The sequence below is a fragment of the Bubalus kerabau genome, chromosome 10 (assembly GCF_029407905.1).
Source record: "Bubalus kerabau isolate K-KA32 ecotype Philippines breed swamp buffalo chromosome 10, PCC_UOA_SB_1v2, whole genome shotgun sequence".
NCBI classification, from domain to species: Eukaryota; Metazoa; Chordata; class Mammalia; order Artiodactyla; family Bovidae; genus Bubalus; species Bubalus kerabau.
Window position 1 is genome coordinate 20,210,563 of NC_073633.1, and position 15,083 is coordinate 20,225,645.

Sequence of the window (15,083 nt, forward strand, 5' to 3'; positions counted from 1 at the left end):
GTCCATTTTATGTTGCGCCACATCTTCTTTATCCATTCATCTGTTAATGGACGTTTAGGTTGTTTCCATGTCTTGGATATTGTGAACAGTGCTGCAGTGAACTTTGGGGTGCCTGTATCCTTTGAACCATGGTTTTTTCTGGATATATGCCCAGGAGTGGGATTGTTGCATCCTATGGTAGCTCTACTTTTAGTTTATTAAGGAACCTCCGTACTGTTTTCCATAGTGGCTGTACCAATTTACATTCCACCAACAGTGTAGGAAGGTTCTCTCTTCTCCACACCCTCGCCGGCATTTACTGTTTGTAGACTATTTGATGATGGCCATTCTGACAGGTGTAAGGTGATATCCCTTTGTAGTTTTGATTTCCATTTCTCTAATAATTAGTGATGTTGAACATCTTTTCATGTGCTTCTTGGCCATCTGTATATTTCTTTGGACATATGTCTATTTAGATCTTCTCCCCATTTTTGATTAGGTTGTTTGTTTTTTTTTTGATATTGAGCTGCATGAGCTGTTAGTAAATTTTGGAGATTAATTCCTTGTTGGTCAAATCATTTGCAAGTATTTTCTCCCATTCTGTGGGTTGTCTTTTTGTTTTGTTCTAGATTTCCTTTGATGTGCAAAAGCTTTTCAGTTTAATTAGGTCCCAATTGTGTTTTTGTTGTTATTTCCATTACTCTAGGAGAGTAAAAAGCCTCTTGATGAAAGTGAAAGAGGAGAGTGAAAGAGTTGGCTTAAAGCTCAACATTCAGAAAACGAAGATCATGGCATCTGGTCCCATCACTTCATGGCAAATAGATGGGGAAACAGTGGAAACAATGCCTGACTTTATTATTTTGGGCTCCAAAATCACTGCAGATGGTGACTGCAGCCATGAAATTAAAAGACACTCCTTGGAAGGATGACCAACCTAGATAGCATATTAAAAAGCAGAGATACTACTTTGCCAACAAAGGTCCATCTAGTCAAGGCTATGGTTTTTCCAGTAGTCATGTATGCATGTGAGAGTTGGACTGTGAAGAAAGCTGAGCGCCAAAGAATTGATGCTTTTGAACTGTGGTGTTGGAGAAGACTCTTGAGAATCCCTTGGACTGCAAGGAGATCCAACCAATCCATCCTAAAGGAGATCAGTCCTGGGTGTTCATTGGAAGGACTGATGCTAAAGCTGAAACTCCAATACTTTGGCCACCTGATGCGAAGAGTTGACTCATTGGAAAAGACTCTGATGCTGGGAGGGATTGGGGGCAGGAGGAGAACCGGACGACAGAGGATGAGATGGCTGGATGGCATCACCAACTGATGGAGATGAGCTTGAGTGAATTCCGGGAGTTGGTGATGGACAGGGAGGCCTGGCGTGCTGCGATTCATGGGGTTGCAAAGAGTCGGACACGACTGAGCGACTGAACTGAACTGAACTGAACTGAGGAGAGTAAAAATGTTGCTGCCATTTATGTCAGAGTGCTCTGTCTGTGTTTTCCTCTAAGAGTTTTATAGTGTCATATCTTACATATAGGTCTTTAATCCATTTTGAGTTTGTTTTTTGTGTGTGGAGGGGCTTCCCTGGTGGCTCAGATGGTAAAGCATCTGCCTGCAATGCAGGAGACCCGGGTTCGATCCCTGGGTTGGGAAGATCCCCTGGAGAAGGAAATGGCAACCCACTCCAGTACTCTTGCCCAGAAAATTCCATAGACAGAGGAGCCTTGTAGGCTACAGTCCATGGGGTTGCAAAGAGGTGGACATGACTGAGCGAATTCACTTCACTTCACTTTTTGTGAGTGGTGTAAGATAGCAGTCCAATTTCATTGCCCTGTATGTGTTTATCCAGTTTTTCTCAATACCATTTATTGAAGAAACTGTCTTATCCACATTGGATGCCTTTGGCTCCCTTGTCAAATACTAGTTGACCATGTAAGCTGGGGTTAGTTTTGAGCTCTGTTCTTAGTATATGTGTCTGTTTTTATGCCAGTACTGTACTGTTTTTATTACTGTAGCTTTGTGGTACAGTTGGAAATCAGGAAGTGTGTGAGTGAGTGAAAGTTGCTCAGTCATGTCTGACTCTTTGCGACCCCATGGGCTATACAGTCCATGGAATTCTCCAGGCCAGAATACTGGAGTGGGTAGCTGTTCCCTTCTCCAGGGGATCTTCCCAACCCAGGGGTCGAGCCCAGGTCTCCCACATTGCAGGCAGATTCTTTACCAGCTGAGGGAAGCCTGGAAGTGTGTGATACCTCCGGCTTTGTTCTTTTTTCTCAGGATTACTTTGGCTATTTGGGGTCGTTTGTGGTTCACTATAAATGTTAGGATTTTTTCCTATTTCTGTGGAGAATACTATTGATATTTTGATGGAGACTACATTGAATCTATAGCCATTTTAGTAATATTAATTCTTCTGATCCATGAGTACAGATATTTTTCTATTTGTTGTGTCTTTTATTTCTTTTCAGTAGTCTTACAGTTTTTGTTGTGCAGATCTTTCACTTCTTTGGTTAAATTTTTTCCTAAGTATTTTATTGTTTTGATGCTATTGTGAAAAGGATCTTTTTATTTCTTTTCATATATTTTATCCTTAGTGAATAGACAAAAAAACGGACTTCTGCTTATTGATGTTGTATGGTGCAACTTTACTGACATCATTGATTAGTTTTAACAGTTGTTTTGCTAGAGTCTTTGGGATTATCTATATACAAGATCATATCACCTGCCTTTCTGTATAAGTAATACTTACTGAAAGGATAAGTTTTATTTAGTCTTCCCGATTTAGATGCCTGTTATTTCTTTGTTTTAGTTAATTACTCTAGCAGGGCTTCCAATACTATATTGAGTAAGAATGGTGAAAATGGACATCCTTGTCTTATTCCTGATCTTAGAAGGAAAACTTTCAATCTTTCTCCACTGGGTATAATGCTAGCTATGCGTTTTTATATATGACCTTTATTATGTTTAGTTATATTGCCTCTGTACCAATATGCTAAGGGTTTTTATCATGAAAGGATGTTGTATTTCGTCAAATGGTTTTTCTGCATCTGTTGAGATGATCATGTAATAAAATATTTTGTTTCATTACTATGTGTTACATTTATTGATTTGCGTATGTTGAACCATCCTTGCATACAGGCATAAATCTCACTTGGTTGTGGTGTATAATCCTTCTTAAGTGTTTTTTAATTCAGTTTGCTGACACTATGTTGAAACTTTCTGTTCCTGTATTCATCAAGGATATTGATCTATAGTTTTCATTTCTTGTGGGGTCCTTATCTGGCTTTGGTTTCAAGGTAATCTTGGCCTCATAGAATGAGTGTGGAAGTATTCCCTTCTCAAAATTTTGTAAGAGTTTGAGAAGGACTGATGATGAGAAATCAGAGAACTCTCTCTCTCTTGCACATGCTGAGGAAAGGTATATCAGGACATAGTGACACGGCAGCCATCTGCAGGACAGGAAGAGAGTACTCACTGGAAACCAAAATGGCTTAACTTTGACCTTGGACTTCCAGCTTCCATCAGTTCAGTTCAGTCTCTCAGTCGTGTCCGACTCTTTGCGACCCCATGAATCACAGCACACCAGGCCTCCCTGTCCATCACCAACTCCCAGAGTTCACCCAAACTCATGTGGATCGAGTCAGTGATGCCATCCAGCTATCTCATCCTCTGTCGCCCCCTTCTCCTCCTGCCCTCAATGTCTCCCAGCATCAGGGTCTTTTCCAATGAGTCAACTCTTCACATAAGGTGGCCAAAGTATTGGAGTTTCAGCCTCAGCATCAGTCCTTCCAATAAACACCCAGGACTGATCTCCTTTAGGATCGACTGGTTGGATCTCCTTGCAGTCCAAGGGACTCTCAAGAGTCTTCTCCAACACCACAGTTCAAAAGCTTCAATTCTTTGGCGCTCAGCTTTCTTCACAGTCCAAATCTCACATCCATACATGACCACTGGAAAAACCATAGCTTTGATTAGATGGACATTTGTTGGCAAAGTAATATCTCTGCTTTTGAATATGCTGTCTAGGTTGGTCTTAACTTTCCTTCCAAGGAGTAAGCGTTTTTTAATTTCATGGCTGCAGTCACCATCTGCAGTGATTTTGGAGCCCCAAAAAATAAAGTCTGACACTGTTTCCACTGTTTCCCCATCTATTTCCCATGAAGTGATGGGACCAGATGCCATGATCTTCGTTTTCTGAATGTTGAGCTTTAAGCCAACTTTTTCACTTTCCACTTTCACTTTCATCAAGAGGCTTTTGAGTTCCTCTTCACTTTCTGCCATAAGGGTGGTGTCATCTGCATATCTGAGGTTATTGATATTTCTCCCGGCAATCTTGATTCCAGCTTGTGCTTCTCCCAGCCCAGCGTTTCTCATGATGTACTCTGCATAGAAGTTAAATAAACAGGGTGACAATATACAGCCTTGACGAACTCCTTTTCCTATTTGGAACCAGTCTGTTGTTCCATGTCCAGTTCTAACTGTTGCTTCCTGACCTGCATACAGATTTCTCAAGAGGCAGGTCAGGTGGTCTGGTATTCCCATATCTTTCAGAATTTTCCAGTTTATTGTGATCCACACAGTCAAAGGCTTTGTCATAGTCAATAAAGCAGAAATAGATGTTTTTCTGGAACTCTCTTGCTTTTTCCATGATCCAGCGGATGTTGGCAATTTGATCTCTGGTATCCTCTGCCTTTTCTAAAACTAGCTTGAACATCTGGAAGTTCACGGTTCACATATTGCTGAAGCCTGGCTTGGAGAATCTTGAGCATTACTTTACTAGCGTGTGAGATGAGTGCAATTGTGCGGTAGTTTGAACATTCTTTGGCATTGACTTTCTTTGAGATTGGAATGAAAACTGACTGTTTCCAGTCCTGTGGCCACTGCTGAGTTTTCCAAATTTGCTGGCATATTGAGTGCAGCACTTTCACAGCATCATCTTTCAGGATTTGAAAGAGCTCAGCTGAATTCCATCACCTCCACTAACTTTGTTCGTAGTGATGCTTTCTAAGGCCCACTTGACTTCACATTCCAGGATGTCTGGCTCTAGGTCAGTGATCACACCATCGTGATTATCTGGGTCGTGAAGATCTTTTTTGTACGGTTTTTCTGTGTATTCTTGCAACTTCTTCTTAATATCTTCTGCTTCTGTTAGGTCCCTACCATTTCTGTCCTTTATTGAGCCCATCTTTACAGGAAATGTTCCCTTGGTATCTCTGATTTTGTTGAAGAGATCTCTAGTCTTTCCCATTCTGTCGTTTTCCTCTATTTCTTTGCAATGATCGCTGAGGAAGGCTTTCTTATCTCTCCTTGCTATTCTTTGGAACTCTGCATTCAAATGGGAATATCTTTCCTTTTCTCCTTTGCTTTTTGCTTCTCTTCTTTTCACAGCTATTTGTAAGGCCTCCTCAGAGAGCCATTTTGCTTTTTTGCATTTCTTTTCCATGGGGATGGTCTTGATCCCTGTCTCCTGTACAACGTCAGGAACCTCTGTCCATAGTTCATCAGGCACTCTATCTATCAGATCTAGTCCCTTAAGTCTATTTCTAACTTCCACTGTATAATAATAAAGGATTTGATTTAGGTCATACCTGAATGGTCTAGTGGTTTTCCCTACTTTCTTCAATTTCAGTCTGAATTTGGCAATAAGGAGTTCATGATCTGAGCCACAGTCAGCTCCCAGTCTTGTTTTTGCTGACTGTATAGAGCTTCTCCATCTTTGGCTGCAAAGAATATAATCAATCTGATTTTGGTGTTGACTATTTGGTGATGTCCATGTATAGAGTTGTCTCTTGTGTTGTTGGAAGAGGGTGTTTGCTATGACCAGTGTGTTCTCTTGGTAAAACTCTATTAGTCTTTGCCCTGCTTCATTCTGTACTCCAAGGCCAAATTTCTCTGTTACTCCAGGTGTTTCCTGACTTCCTACTTTTGCATTCCAGTCCCCTATAATGAAAAGGACATCTTTTTTGGGTGTTAGTTCTAAAAGGTCTTGTAGGTCTTCATAGAACTGTTCAACTTCAGCTTCTTCAGCGTTACTGGTTGGGGCATAGGCTTGGATCACCGTGATATTTAATGGTTTGCCTTGGAAACGAACAGAGATCATTCTGTCGTTTTTGAGATTGCATCCAAATACTGCATTTCAGACTCTCTTGTTGACCATGATGGCTACTCCATTTCTTCTAAGGGATTCCTGCCCACAGTAGTAGATATAACGGTCATCTGAGTTAAATTCACCCCTTCCAGCTTCCATAGCTGTGGGGAAATAAATGCCTGCTGTTTAAGTTGTTCAGTCTATAGTATTTTGTTATGGCAGCCTCAGGACACTGACTAATACAGGTAATACTCCCATTTCTTCTTTGTCACCCTCTCTGTATTGAGATATCTCAGAAAGCAGAGAGGCTTGGTTTTACATATAGTTATGTCCCTAGAACCTAGCAAAGGGCCTGACATACCACTGCACCCAAATAAATACATCAACATTTGAAGTTTGCCATTCATACTTAGCAAGACAAACAGTATGAAGTAAAAATGCATACTTCATCCTGGCCTGTGCAATTAATTAATTTATTCCTTCACATTATTCAGCTTGTCGATATTTATTGAATTCCTCCTATGTGCCAGACAGATAACACTCAATATATGTTAATTCCCCTCCTGGTAAAATGGACTTGGTGTCTATCTAACTTTACTGGAACTCTAAAAGGAGCCAATTATCCTGCCCTCTCCCCGGGCGTCTGATAGAACTCAGTGTGTCCATCATAGCTATAGGAATATCACTAGCAGGCAAGGCTAGCTGAATTAGACCAGCAGTGTTTAAAGTTTAGCAAGAAAGCTTTCTGCAAATGTCAACACTACCGTTCCATTCCCAGCAAACCAGTGTTCCAGTCAGCAGGGCTGCGGATTCCAGTTTATTGAGTAATGCTGTAGAGAAGTCCTGACGACACAATCAAGTTCTCTAGATGAGGGATACCAGAAGGCAGAAGGTGGGGAACAACCATCACGGCTGCCTATTACGTGCAACATGCAGGATTTGCAGCTTCAGTTATGTCACCTCTGATCCTCATGAAAACGCTGATGGAGGGAGAGATGAGGCTAGCTTCAGCTGAGTGTAGGGGAATTAAGTGAATAGTCTTGTTGAGGCTTCAGAGACAAAGCAGAGCAGGCCTCTGACCTTGCTTCTAACCTGCCTGGACGCTGCGCTGACTGGGAGTGACTGCCTGCTACGAGTGCAAGACTTGCAGCACCAGAGTTAAGATGGGTGAGGAATCTTGAGATTGTTGAGACTCTGGAGAGGCCTTGGCCAACCAAGCCCCAGGCTTAACTACATTCCAAATTTTACACAACAAAACAAACAGCATTAACATGAAACCAGGCTTGCATTTTGGTGACAGATTGATGATGCCATCAGTTTGCCTCTGTCCTGGGATTAGAAGCAGGAACCCTGAACTGCAATCTTGGAAGTCTCACCCGCAGAGCGGACATGCTGCCTGGGACTCTTTCCCAGTTGGGACTTCAGATCTGCTGTGACACAGGACTTCCCAGTGCTGTTTGAGTCTGGATGTTGGTCAAAACCCAATTTGGTGATGTATTCTCTGCTCTTTCTATTTCTCTTTTCTTTTAATGTTAGTGTTGCAGGAAGAGGGAGCCCTTCCAGGGCCCGAAACTGGGCTCTTGTCTAACACTCGGAAATGAATTGTGGGAGGAGACACATGTGCTGACAAAGCAAGAGATTTTATTGGGAAAGGGCACCTGGGTGGAAAGCAGTAGGGTAAGGGAACCCAGGAGAACTGCTCTGCCGCGTGGCTCACAGTCGCGGGTTTTATGGTGATGGGATTAGTTTCCAGGTGGTCTTTGGCCAATCATTCTAATTCAGAGTCTTTCCTGGTGGTGCACGCATTGCTCAGCCAAGATGGATGCTAGCACGAGGGATTCTGGAAAGTGGACAGACACGCGATGTCTCCTTTAGACCTTTCCGGAACTCTTCCGATTGGTGGTGGCTTATTAGTTCCGTATTCCTTATCAGGATCTCCTGTCATAAGACAACTCATGCAAATGCTTACTATGGTGCCTGGCCAGGGTGGGCGGTTTCAATCAGTGCGCTTCCCCTAACATTAGTATGTTGAAAGGAAGCTAGATAATTCTCTAATAAATATCTGTCTTATTTATTTGTATGTAAAAGTGGCTTATTTTGTTAACAAATCCTTTGAACCTGAGACAAAACTTTCAGGCAAAACATTGAGGCCAGATGGGGGGTCTTCCCTTCAACTTCTTAGAATGGGTGGGGCTTCAGAGGCCAGTCACAGGAAAAGAAGAGAGCTGTGCTCTTGCCCAGGTGTCCTAGGACCCTGATCTTCTCCCTCTTCAATTCTCCTCCAAGGCCACGTGTAGGGATGTAACAATTTTAGAATCTTGAGCTGAAGGAGGAAAAGGTTTCCTTGTCTTTTAATGGGGGAGTTCTTAGTGTGTTTGCCTATTGGAGTGCTGGGGTAGCACCTGGTAGCTTGATGAGATTGTAAAATGAAGTTGCTAATGGAAATTACACACTGGGAATTACACAGTTTCCAGAACAATTGCTTAGTGAGTGCTCGTGCTGGGAGATTGGGAGTGTGGCTCCAGCTTGTCACAGCTGTGCACAGAAGGTACTGAGGCCAGGCCTGGCTGATACGGTACAGAAGGGTCTTCTTGCAGAGTTGGCTCTGCACAGGAAGTGGAGCCAAGAAGGAGCCAAGGTAAATGTATAAAACGAGATGCAAAGGGACTTCCCAGGTGGTCCAGTGGTTAAGACTCCATTCTCCCAGCGCAGGAGGTGTGGATTCAATCCCTGGTCGGGGAACTCCCACATACCACAACTAAGAGTTCCCATGCCACAACTAAAGATTCTTTATGCCACAGCTAAGATCTGGCACAGCCCAATAAATTAATTTTTTTAAAGTTCGGATGGAAAAGACACATTCCCTGAGCTAGCTCTCAGTCTGTCCCTGGGTGGAGATCTGAAGACATTTCATCTTGAACACAGGCAGGCAGCTGTATGCTAAAGCCTAGTTCCCAATTCCTGGGCAGAGCCAGAGAGCCTGGAGGCAGCAAGTTCCTCATTTTGATCGTCCTTCATCCCTGAGACAGTGGGGGATTGGGAGAGAGACACTACAGTAGGGAGACCCGCATGTGTGGGGAGGTCTGGAGCATGGCTAGAGTGAGAAGGGCTGGAAGGTGAGAACTGAGGCTGGAGAGGGCAGTAAGTACCACATCGTGACCTGCCTTATAAGGGACCTTAGTCTCGGGTTACATCTGTCTCATCTCCTTTCAACCTCAAAAGTGCAGCTATTGGAACTTCCCCGGTGACTCAGTGGTTAAGACTCCATGCTCCCAATGCAGAGGGCCTGGATTCCATCCCTGGCCAGGGAGCTAGATCCCCCATGCTGCAACTAAGACCCAGCACAACCAAATAAATTATGGTTGTTTTTTTTTTTAATGTCTTTTTGGGCAGTAGATTCTATGGTTGCCCTACTAATAAGCCATTGTGAAATGTATGCTCTTTATCCTAACACTGATGAGAACGATTGTAGGGTTTTAAGTGAAGAGAGTTACACAATCAGATTTGAGAGAGAGAGAGAGAGTGTGTGTGTGTGTGTGTGTGTGTGTGTGTTGGGGGGTTGTAAGGATTGCTTAGTGAGAATTTTTTTGAGGAGCTAATACGTTCATACAGGTCAAAATGTTAAAAGACCGAGAATTCTCCCTTCCATCCTTGCCCTCCTCTCATCCACCCATCCACTGACCCCTGTGACTTAATTTTCCTCCCTAAAAGTAAATCATGTTACCAGTTTCTTCTGCGTCCTTTCAGAGGTATTGAATGCACATACAACAGATTGTCTTTGTCTTTTGTTTCTATCATTTTCTCTCTAATTCTCTATTTTCTTTCAATTTTCTAATTTCCCTTTTTTCTCTTGCTTTCTCTTAATGACTTTTGCTGTGGCTTCTTCTTTGTCTTTGGATGTGGGGTATCTTTTTTGGTAGGTTCCTCCTGTAGATGGTTGTTCAACAGCGAGTTGTGATTTTGGTGCTCTCAGAGGAGGAGATGAGTGCACATCCTTCTACTCCAACATCTTGAACCAGAAATCTCTTACTGATTTTCTAACAGTAATTTTTTCTCCTTCAGATTTTAGACTTCTTTTTAAGAATGAAGATTAAACTTTTTTTTTTTCCTTCCACTTCTTCCCTGAGCTCTGTCAGCTCAGGATTCATTTCCTCCTATTGTTTCCATCTCTTTCCTGAGGTCTCTTCACTATGTTTTCTTAATTTTCTGGCTAGAATTTTCATATGCTCTGTGGCAATATTTTTTTTTTTTGATGCTCCTTTGCCTTGCTGCTGTTTGCTCTTTTTTCTCCCTCCTTTTTTCTTGTCAAATCTTTGTTTAGATGATTCATCATTAGAGCAGGTGATTTCTTTTTCTCTTTCCCATGGACCTTCTGTCTGAGAGTGGCCAAGGCTGCCTTCTAGGTGGTCTGAGTTTTCCTTATGACCCAGGGTTAATATTAACAACCGTAGCCTGAATTGTCTCCAGCCAGTGGTGGTGCTTTTCCCAGTGTAAAGCCTCTCCTCCCCTATTGCCACAGAGACAGATCACTTCCTGCAAACAGCTTGCCTGCACGATGCCTCACTTAGTCCTGGGCCAGCAGGACTCAAGCCACCAGGAAGTGCACCTGCTTCCTGCTCTTGCAAACGAGGGCTTTCCATAGTGCGCCCCTAGGCGTGCCCTCTGCCTTCTGATGGGTGTTTGCAGGTTGTCCCTGAGACTCTGCAGCAAACTGTCCTCACTCCACTTCCTCTGCTTTATTTTTTTCACTGTGCCATGCATCTGGCAAGATCCTAGTTCCCTGACCAGGAATTGAACCTGGTAAAAGCAAGGAGACCTAACCACTGGACCACCAGGGAATTACCTGAGTGCCTCTGATTTGATGGCAGCTCTTCTACCTATTTTGTGTTTTAAGCATCTCCTACTTGCACTCAAAATGGAGTTTTTCCTTTCTCAGTTCCTTTTCACTTTTAGATTGTTGCCAGTAATCGAAAGGGGGATTGCTAACTGGACGCCATCTTCAAATCAGAAGTTCTCAGCATAGAAAGCCTATGCTGTCTGTGGCCTCTAAACAGACTGAGGCAGAAAGCTTGCAGGTTGGTAGACCAGCGATCATAGAAAAAGCAAGAGAATTCCAGAAAAACGTCTACTTCTGCTTCAATGACTATACTAAAGTCTTTGACTGTGTAGATCACAACAAACTGTGGAAAATTCTTTTATGTGATAGGAATACCAGACCACCTTACCTGCCTTCTGCAAAACCTGTATGCAGGTCAAGAAACAACAGTTAAAAATGGACATGGAACAATGGACTGGTTCCAAATTGAGAAAGGAGTTCGTCAAGACTGTATATTGTCACCCTGTTTATTAAACTTATATACAGTGTACATCATGCGAAATTCTGGGCTGGATGAAGCACAACCTGAAATCAAGATTGCTAGGAGAAATATCAATAACCTCAGATATGCAGGTGACACCACCCTTATAGCAGAAAGCAACAAGGAACTAAAGAGCCTCTTGATGAAGGTGAAAGAGGAGAGTGAAAAAGCTGGCTTAAAACAGCATTCAAAAAATGAATATCATGGCATCCGGTCCCATCACTTCATGGTAAATAGCTGGGGAAACAATGAAAACAGTGACAGACTTTAGATTCTCAGGCTCCAGAATCACTGTGGATGATAACTGCAGCCACGAAATAAGACACTTGCTCCCTGGAAGAGAAGCCATGACAAACCTAGATAATGTATTAAAAAGCAGAGACATTACTTTGCTGATAAACATCCATATAGTCAAAGCTATGGTTATTCAAGTAGTCGTGTATGGATGTGAGAGTTGGACCATAAAGAAACCGAGCACTGAAGAATTGATGCTTTTGAACTATGGTGTTGGAGAAGACTCTTGAGAGTCCCTTGGATTGCAAGGAGATCAAACCAGTCAATCCTAAAGGAAATCAACCCTGAATATTCATTGGAAGGACTGATGCTGAATCTGAAGCTCCAATACTTTGACCACCTGACGCGAAGAGCTGACTCATTGTAAAAGACCCTGATGCTGGGCAAGATTGAAGGCAGGAGGAGAAGGGGGCAACAGAGGATGAGATGGTTGGATGGCATCACTGAATCAATGGACATGAATCTGAGCAAGCTCCGGGAGATGGTGAAGGACAGGGAAGCCTGGCGTGCTGCAGTCCAAGGGGTCAGGAAAAGCTGGACATGACTGAGTGACTGAACAACAACAATGACAAGACCAGTGAGGAGATTGCTTCTGCTCTGGGGAGTTGGTGCCAGGGAGGAAGAGAAGTAGATTGGAGACAAACTTGGGGGGTGTGTTGATAGCTTTTACCGTCTGATTAGATGTTGGAGGAGGGGTAGTGGAGAGGGCCAGGAGGAAGTGGACTATTTCAGGGCAGGCTTTGGGAAGCTGTGACATAATCATTAGAAGGACTGACACTGAAGCTGAAACTCTAATACTTTGGCCACCTGATGCAAAGAACTGACTCATTTGAAAAGACCCTGATGCTGGGAAAGATTGAAGGCAGGAGGAGAAGGGGACGACAGAGGATGAGATGGTTGGATGGTATCACCAACTCAATGAACATGAGTTTGGGTAAACTCTGGGAGTTGGCGATGGACAGGGAGGCCTGGCGTGCTGCAGTCGCTGGGGTCGCAAGGAGTCGGACACGACTGAGTGACTGAACTGAACTGAACGTGGAGTTGGGTTTGTTCTGCAGCTTGCTGCTGCGTCCCAAGCCAACTCTGTTTAGGCTGGCCTTCTGGGAAGGGCATAGGGGGTCCTAATGGGACAGTGAGCTCCCTACTGCTTCCCTGGAAGGTCCTCTGTAAGTACCTGGATTAAAGTCTGATGGAGACCTCCAGGAAGACCTGAGGCAACCAGAAGCAGAGTTCTTGCCACTTCAAGATTCCTGTCTCATTCACTAAGTCTCACTGATGATGAGACCTGAAAACAGGCTTTGCAAGATTAAAAACAAACAAAAAACCTGGGCATAAAATGCTCTGTAAAAGTATTGATATCCCAGTGTTTCCTGCCAAGCTCTGCCTAAGGAACATAGATTCCTGATTTTCCCAGGGGTGGAAGGGAGGGCCAGTTAGAGGTCTTAGAGCCCACCCCTGTCTCCTGCCTCCAGAAATGCTTTCTTGGGTAATGACATTGGGGGAAAAAAAAAATGAACAAAGAACATTGTCTTTCTTTAGGATTCTCCAGAGCAAAAAGATCAATTTTTTTTCTTTGATCAGAATGTGATAAGTCCTGGGGATTTTCTTTGTTTTTTTCCCTTAATGTGGTCAGGGTTGAGAACCAAGGGCTACACAGTCTCAGAGGTGGACAGAGTTCAAAGTAAGAAATTTGCTGGCCCCAGGCCTGTCTACTCCTATCCAGCAACACAACTGTCTGCCTGTGTCTGGATGAAATGTCTCCAGTTCTGCTCACTGGGGACAGATTGGTGGCTGCTGTCAATCAGGCAGGTAATGTGTCTTTTGTATCTGGTTAACACTTCTACCTTGGCTCCTCCTCTGATATGTTTCTTGACCCAGCCTATGTGGTTACAGCAGGGCTGGCATCAACACCTTCTGTACACCATTTGATAACTTAGAGCCTCACTCCCAATCTAAAAAGGCTGTTCCCCATTAGCAATTTCTTTGGAAAGTCTCCAGCCATTCCTAAGCTAGTTATTAGGCTTCATAAGGATTTATTTTAGCAAGAATAATCCGGAAACATTGACCTTCTTCCCCTAAAAATTCCACTCTGTGCTCTGCTCTACAGTGGAATGTTTTACCATCGTTTAAAATGGGGTTTATGTAAGATAATGTATTTAGAGAGGGTTTTAAAATGTGGGAGAATGCTTACCATATTGCAAAAAAAAAAAAAAAAAAAAAAAAGCAGGCTACACAACTGTTATGATTTCAAGTCTGTTAAAGATATGTGTGATAGAGTGAAAGGAGACTTGTCACCCTGCTCTTGCCATCGCCCCACACCCACCCCTATTTCTCTTCCAAGCAATTAAAGCCATATGCTTTTTTGTCAAGTTAATGAAGGATATCTTGTCATCTAACCTTGACAGAGAGAAGGTAAATGTTCTCTTGGGCTAATAAGGTCAGGGTGTTTGCTCACAGGAAATAGAGTTACTAGTACAGTAATGGGAAGAATATTAATTTCTTATGTGGGTCAAATATTATTTGTATGGTTGTGGGGTTTTTTTCCTGGAAGAAATTAGTCTTGGTGTAGGGAGGTAGGTTCTTTCTTAGAGGTACTGTTGGGTGAAGCAGCTATATGGAAGACCACCCCCATTCCCTGCCTCCCACACTTGCACCCCAGAACACAGGGCTCCCCTTTGCCCCCTGCACACTACCTCCCAGGAAAACCAGCTTTTCCTCTCTGGAGCAGAAACAGCTGACAGCTTGGGAAAAGACCTGGTCATTTGAAGCCAGAGGCTGGGAATGCGGGAGACATAGGAGTAGTTTTAAGAATTCCTCATTTGAGGAAGAGAGGTCGTTCCCAGAAGAGGATAAGCTGGATTTCTGAGCAGAAGGAGGTCAGAGGGGCAACAGGAAGAGAGGAAAGGGGTCAAGAGGTCTCCTCTCCAAGTAGGAGACTTTGGGGCAGTTCATGCAATAGCCTACTCTACCTTCCCTCCCACCCCCGCCAAATAGAACCCCAGATCTGTTCTCATTCAGTATGGAGCTGAAATCTTCCCTAAGGGCCCAGGGGCACCTCAGAGGAAGGTTGTGTAAGCCCATGCCGAGTGGTGGGGGGTGGGATGAAAGCAGCACATGTCACTGGGGACACACAGAGGTAGCCAGTTGGTCTATTGACACCCTCTTCCCAGAAGACACATTGGGTATCTCCTCACGGTCTTCTGGATAATCACGATGGTATGATCACTCACTTAGAGCCAGACATCCTGGAATGCAAAGTCAAGTGGGCCTTAGAAAGCATCACTACAAACAAAGTTAGTGGAGGTGATAGAATTCCAGTTGAGCTATTTCAAATCCGAAAAGATGATGCTGCACTTGATATGCCA

General features: G+C 43.5%; 2 long non-coding RNA genes and 1 other non-coding gene across 4 annotated transcripts in view; all 3 read left to right on the forward strand.

Moving 5' to 3' along the window:
• LOC129620970 (uncharacterized) overlaps positions 1 to 15,083 on the forward strand; it is a 63,252-nt gene that overhangs the window by 13,690 nt on the left and 34,479 nt on the right. The window lies entirely within an intron of this gene.
• The window catches only part of LOC129620973 (uncharacterized), a 37,260-nt gene that overhangs the window by 7,881 nt on the left and 14,296 nt on the right, over positions 1 to 15,083 (forward strand). The gene's annotated exons all lie outside the window — the stretch shown is intronic.
• On the forward strand, positions 1,561 to 1,632 carry TRNAC-GCA (transfer RNA cysteine (anticodon GCA)). Its single transcript has one exon. It is a non-coding gene; the product is annotated as a tRNA-Cys (tRNA).